Source organism: Chrysemys picta, chromosome 19 (assembly GCF_011386835.1).
Source record: "Chrysemys picta bellii isolate R12L10 chromosome 19, ASM1138683v2, whole genome shotgun sequence".
In the NCBI taxonomy this organism is placed as follows: domain Eukaryota; kingdom Metazoa; phylum Chordata; order Testudines; family Emydidae; genus Chrysemys; species Chrysemys picta.
The window spans coordinates 607,025-613,024 of NC_088809.1; the positions used below are offsets into that span (position 1 = coordinate 607,025).

The following is a 6,000-nucleotide window of genomic DNA, read 5'->3' on the forward strand; positions in this document are numbered from 1 at the left end:
GGACAACAGGCCTGGCCCCAGACCTGAGCAGAGCTATATCTGGCAGAGGAAGGTAATGGTCACTAAAGAACATGCATCACTATGGCACAGGGTATGGGGGCACATGGCAGGGAGTGGGGAGTTTTCTTCTTGCCCCAGCCTGATTACGGTGTGGAGCAGGAAGTCCTCTCAACGTGGCCAGAGTTGCTTTTGCTGTACATGTATATGAATGCCTCACCCTGCAGCAGCAAGTTCCATGGGTTACGTGGGGCAGACGTGATACTGCCCTTGTGTCATGACCACATGCATGTCAGTTCCCTTCCCGAGGGGAGCAGAGCAGGGAGTAGAGAGCCGCTACCGTCTCAGCAGCTGTGATGGTGAAGCTATAGCACTCTCGTTCTTTCCAAACTAGACAGCCTTATCTCTGGGCACAGGGATTCTCCACTAGCATGCCTCAGAGAGCTTCCAGTTCCCACGCCCCTCATGTGCCCTTCTGTTTGCTGTGACTAAAGCTGAGCACTGTCATCCAACCAACGACATTCACAGCCACAGGGGCACCTACCTGCTCTGTAGCCCTTACACAGCTCGAGCAGGCAGGGTGCCTGATTGGGGAACATTCATTGATCCCACATTCCCCAGACTATTTAGCTATTGTCAGAAGAACCCAACACACAAGCAGCCACCACATTCCTCCCATTCCATTATACTGAGGGGGTCCTGTAGGAGTGCAACCCCCCACCACGCTACCGTACATGTGGGGCAGGCCCTGGCTGTCCCTCACAAGATGCTGGTTCCTGGGGGAAAAGCATGACCACTCCACCCCTATGTCCCATCATCTCTCCAGGCACTTCTCCTCCCATCTCCACATCAGTACTACAGTGCTCTACAGCAGTGGTTTTCAGCCTTATTTGCAGACACCAACAAAATTTCAAATGGAGCTGCAGACCCCTTTGGAAATCTTAAAACAGTGTGCAGCTCCCCAAGGGTCCAAGGACCACTGCCCTACAGGGGGGCTGGCAGCACATCCCCGTGAGCCCAGCTAACTCCTATCCGACGAACCCCCATTACCTATCAGGACAGCACGGCTGTGTGACCTTGCAAGTCAGAGGGTAAGGAAGAGCTGCTCAGGAGAAGCCTGGAGTGTGGTTTCAGCAGCCCTTTGCTGACTAAACCCATCACAGTTGGCGTGAAATGGATCCCTGCTTGGCAGCTATAGTAGAGGTCAGGGACTGAATAGACCACAGAAGCCAAACTGTCCTCATCAGTCCAGGTCAAGGAAGCCTCCCATGCTGCCCCTAGCAATTAGGCTCCACGGCTGTAACCAGCACAGAAAGTTGTCTTGGAGTCAGGCATCTATTAGCAAATTAGAATATGAGGTTCTACCACATCACCCAGGGCTAGCCCAGGTCTACTGGGTGAGCCAAAGTGCACTCCCTCCTGTGACTGTGACTAGAAGCTGGTTACAAGACCAAATTGCTGGTGAGGTGAAGGCTGCAAAGATAATCAGCGAGAAAGACCTGGGCTTGGGCCCTTCTGCTTCTCTGACAGCAGTAGGTGGCATGGAAGGGTTGGCAACTTTTCCTGCATGTTTTAACATTAGGCATCAGGCTCTCATCTCCATGGAAGCCTATGGAGATTGGAGAGCGGTTAGACACCACATCCCATTTCTCCAAGGTGAGATCTCCCAGTCCAGCTGAGACCTTCACCATGTCCCTCTACTCTAGACATTTAATGGTTCAAACATAACCTCTGTACATCAAGGGCAACTGTTTAGGACTCTTTTGCAGGTCTCCACATTACCAGGGTGCAAGCACTGCACCTGTAGCGTGGAGACATACTTACTCCCCTTTATGTTCAACCTATGCCCCCCAGCCTCAGTTTCCACTGGAGACTTTCCCTGAGCGTCACACAACCCCAGGGCTCTGCTTTCAGTACGGCTTCCAGATCAGGATCAAGGAGGGCTCTTCATAGTCTGGCAAGGTGGTCATCCCTCAGCCCACGAAGTGGTTAATCCAAATTAGTTGAAAACTCACCCATCCTGCTCTCCCAATGCGTGCATCCAGCTGACATCAGAGGGCCCAAGTGACAAGACGAGAGTGGCTACATTCAACAGTTCTTCAACTGGCAGCTTTAGCTGCTAGACAGGGACGTAAAGCTTGCCACTGAAGAACTGGTGCTAGTTAGCCGGCAGTGTCGGTAGCTGAGTAGCAGCTGAGGAGGAAGCAAACAAGTCAGAATCAAAACTCAACACTTGGAAGTGAAATCAAGTCATCCAGGAACTAGAACTCAAGCTCTTACACCAATGGATGGCAGTGCTGGGTACTTCCCTTCCTGACACACCCTCTAACCACACAGCCCATACAGAAACCCTTCCTCCCATCATGGCACCCGCTGGGTGCAGCGTTTCCTACCACTGTTGCTCCTGCTCCTGGCACAGAGATGTCCTTGCTGAGCAGAGACTCATGTGAGACTAAAAACTGGAGTGGGTATGATTGAGGGATTCCTAAGATTGCAACTGACAGGGGTTTCACTCTTTCAGGAGAGATGTGCCACACAGGCTTATGGGTGTGCCAGCTGTGCTTTAGCCAATCCCAGCAGCACCAAGGCTGGAGTCGCTGGGAGCTCCTGGCTACATTTAACCTGGAGCCAGGTGTGACCTAAACTCCTCCCCAAGACTTGGCACCAGCTGTTCCTCTCGCTGCCAAACCAGCTGGTGCATAAAGAACGAAGGCATCTATGTGACGGAGGAGATTATGGCTCATTATGAGAGCCTTATAAAAGACAGACTCAGAGGAGAGTTTGGTGTATTTACTAAGGGGGCAGCCTGTGCCCCCAGCCAGAGGCATGGCAGGTTTAGGGCTACCCCACTGCAGGCAATAGAGCATTTCCCAACTGCCCCCCTAGACTGATGCCAGAAACTCAGCCTGCCAAGGAAGATACTTCAGCACCCAGCGTTCCTGCTTCCAAATTACCACCAGGGGAATTGAACGACTCTTAAGCTTTTGAGAACCTGAGCAATGCAGCACATTAGCCACTTTAGGAACACCATCACCAAGCTTCCTGGGCTGACCCTGAACTACAAGCACTTCCAGTCCAAAGATGGAACTTTCTAGGAATCAAACACTGGCAATCAAGTGACTAGACCTCCTGAGGTGCTGGCCCAGCCTGAGAGAGCAGGGGCGGGGAGAGAGAAGTGTCTTCTTTTGTCAAGAGGTCCCAGGCTTCAAGTCTATGGGACATCTGGAGACTCTTGCCTTTTCACAGTGCGTTCCGTGTGGCAAGGGCAGCAGCGTGAACAACAGAAGACCATGACCCAGGGCAAGCCACTCACTCCCAACAAGTCCAATGGCACTGGGATTTCAAGGGGCTGCAGAGAAAGCCCCAGGGAAGTCTGTGCACCGGCAGTGACAGAACCTGTCTAGGGCATAGGCTGTTCGGGACTACACAGATGGCGTCACAGACTAAGACTCATCCTGAGGGGGTGGGAACATCTATCCCGCAGGAAGGCTTCTGCCAGCACTTACCAGAGCACAAGGCGGCGATCCTGCAAGCTGCAGTGATCACAGAGCAAGGCCCAACTCTTCTGCACAGGCTGAGATGCCAAACATTCCACTCATGCCTGGTACATATGGTATAAATTCCAGCCTGTCTGCCGGCCCCTTCATGTCTGAACTTTGTTCCAAGTGCTGAGCTCCACCCCCTCCTTTCTTCCAGCATGGGGCTTGAATGCATGAATCAGCATGAAAGGAAAAGGCCCTCTCCATGCCCCTGGCTCCAGCCGAAAGCAGAGTCCTTGAGATGGAGGAGCTGCCAGACTGCTGAGTGGGAGACAGAGAAGGGATGTAAATAGTGCACAAAAGAATAATGTCTCTATACAGAGCGTCTGTCCATCTCAGGCATTCGCTCTCCCTGGAACCCCTGCATGGGGCATGAAAAGTCAGTGTTAGTCTGACAGTTACAGACATGCCCCTGGAACCACCAAGCAGAGGATAAACCTTATCTCAAGGCTTGCCCCTAGTGCTTTGTTGTGATCTAGTGACAGAAAGAAATCTCCAGTACTGTGCACGAGACTGGTTGTAAGATGTCCCTTCTGTTTCTGTCTGCAGCAGGGTGGACCCTGAAGGTCCCCCAGTGCACTCCCTCCAGCTGGTCCCTAGAGGATACCATTACAGCTTTTCTGGCAGGGGATGTGGGAAGCTGATGGCTGGTAGCATAATGCTAAGTGATAGGGAACTACTTCACCCCATGAACTGGGTCTTCACCGCCCTCCCGATTACTCCTGATCTCTTCAAGAGATCCACTCTCTAATTTAGGAATCAGCTCGCCCAGCCTTGAGGAGTCTCGCTCTTCTCCCTAGGGTGACCCGCGCACCACCAGCCACTAGCAGAACATGGATGGCAGCAGCCAGTGAGATTATCGATTAGGAGAGCCAGACAGGCGGCAACGGGAAAGCCAAGAACCAGAGATTGAATCCAGCCGCCCCCAGCACACCCAAACAAACCAGCAAGACTGCGCACAGTGGGCAGCTCCTCTAGGCTGCTCTGTGGCCAAGGGCGCTTTCCCAGGCTGCACCAGAAGGGGAGAGGTTGGACATCACCCGAGCCCTGACCCAACCCAAATCTCTGGCTCGGGCCAAGGCTCGAGTCCTCACCCCCCACAGAGCACGCGGAGGGAGAGGATCGGTCTCCACGGACCCTCAGTGCCGTGGGGCTCGGGACGGGACGCGAACCCGGAGCCCTGACCCCGCAGCTCAGGACGGCCGGACCCGAACCAGGACCGAGCTCCCGAGACAGCCAACGCCAAGAGCCGACCCACTGCGTGTGCTGCTGACTAAAGCAACATCTGCCCCGCCCAGCGGCTGCCAGGGAACAGAGCTGCGAGCAGCTCCCCGGCCTGCCTGGGAAGCCGCGGGCCCGCCTAGATCCCGGGGAAGGGCGTGAGGGGTTTGGAGCCCCCCAAGTGGCCTGGTGTCCCCGCCCCCGCCGCAGCGACTCCAGAGCCGGGCACTCTGGGGCCAAGGCCGAAGCTCGGGGCCGTGGCCTGCGCCGCGGCAGGAAGGTGACCTTCCCCGGCGGGCGCCCCCAGGCAGAGGGGCTGGCCGGGGGAGGGTGGCGCTGCTGGAAGTTTCCAAGTCGTTCTCCCCCGCCCCCACCCCCGTGTTGAAACCCTAAACTGCAGCTTGCATAAGCAGGGGCGGCTGCCCCCCCCTTACATAACACCGCCCGGGGGGGCGCCCGGGGCAGCGGCCGAGCGCGCCCCAGCCCGCGGCCCCGCCCCAGCCCGCGGCGCCCCCGCCACGGCAAGGGGCCAGACCCCACCGCGGCCCGCACGGGCCCCAGCCGTGCGCCTCACGCCCGAACCCCTCCCAGCCGTAGCCGTGCCCGAGCCCCGGGCCGGGTCCCCCACCCCCCTGGCCGGGTCCCCGGGCCAGCCTCCGCCCGCCAGTCCCCCGCTCAGACCCCCCGCCCCAGCCCCGAGCGGCTCCCCCGGGCGAGCCCGCCGACACCCACCTGCCCCGCAGCCGTCCGCTCCGTCCCGCCCGACCAGCCGGCCGCACTCACCGGCTCCTGGCTCTGATCAGCTGGCGGCGTCGTGACGCAGCCACCCACCGGCTCCTCCCGTGGCCAATCACTGCCCGCCGTTGACAGGGGTAGCCCCGCCCTCCTGGGACCACCCATTGCGCCATGGCCGCCCCTTCCCCGCCCCGGCCCTGATTGGCACTTTAGAAAGCCAGTCAGAGGCCAGAAGACCTGCCCGGCCCGCTCGTCTTCCAGCAGCTTGACCAATGGACTAAGAGCATCCACCTCCTGCCCCGCCCTCGTAGCCGAACAGACACTGGCATCAGATTCATCCAATCAGCAGTGCAGAGCTAACTTAGAAACTATCTGGACACCGCCCTGAAGCGGAGCATGCCGGGAAGTGTAGTTTGGCGCGGCAGACGCTCTCCCATCATGCATCGCGCGCTGTGAGTTGGCATTTTCAGCTGAGGGAAATTGGGGTGGGGTGGCGTGGGGAGGGGAG

General features: G+C 57.2%; 1 long non-coding RNA gene across 2 annotated transcripts; it reads right to left on the reverse strand.

The window, feature by feature from the left end:
• Window positions 1-2,150: 2,150 nt before the first annotated feature.
• On the reverse strand, window positions 2,151-5,615 carry LOC135976575 (uncharacterized). Of its 2 annotated transcripts, none has more exons than XR_010593824.1 (2): window positions 5,490-5,615; window positions 2,151-3,794 (listed from the first exon to the last, which is right to left on the reverse strand). It is a non-coding gene; the product is annotated as an uncharacterized LOC135976575 (long non-coding RNA). The 2 variants fall into 2 exon arrangements; XR_010593823.1 differs by having other exon boundaries at window positions 2,151-3,797; window positions 5,490-5,605.
• Window positions 5,616-6,000: the final 385 nt, after the last annotated feature.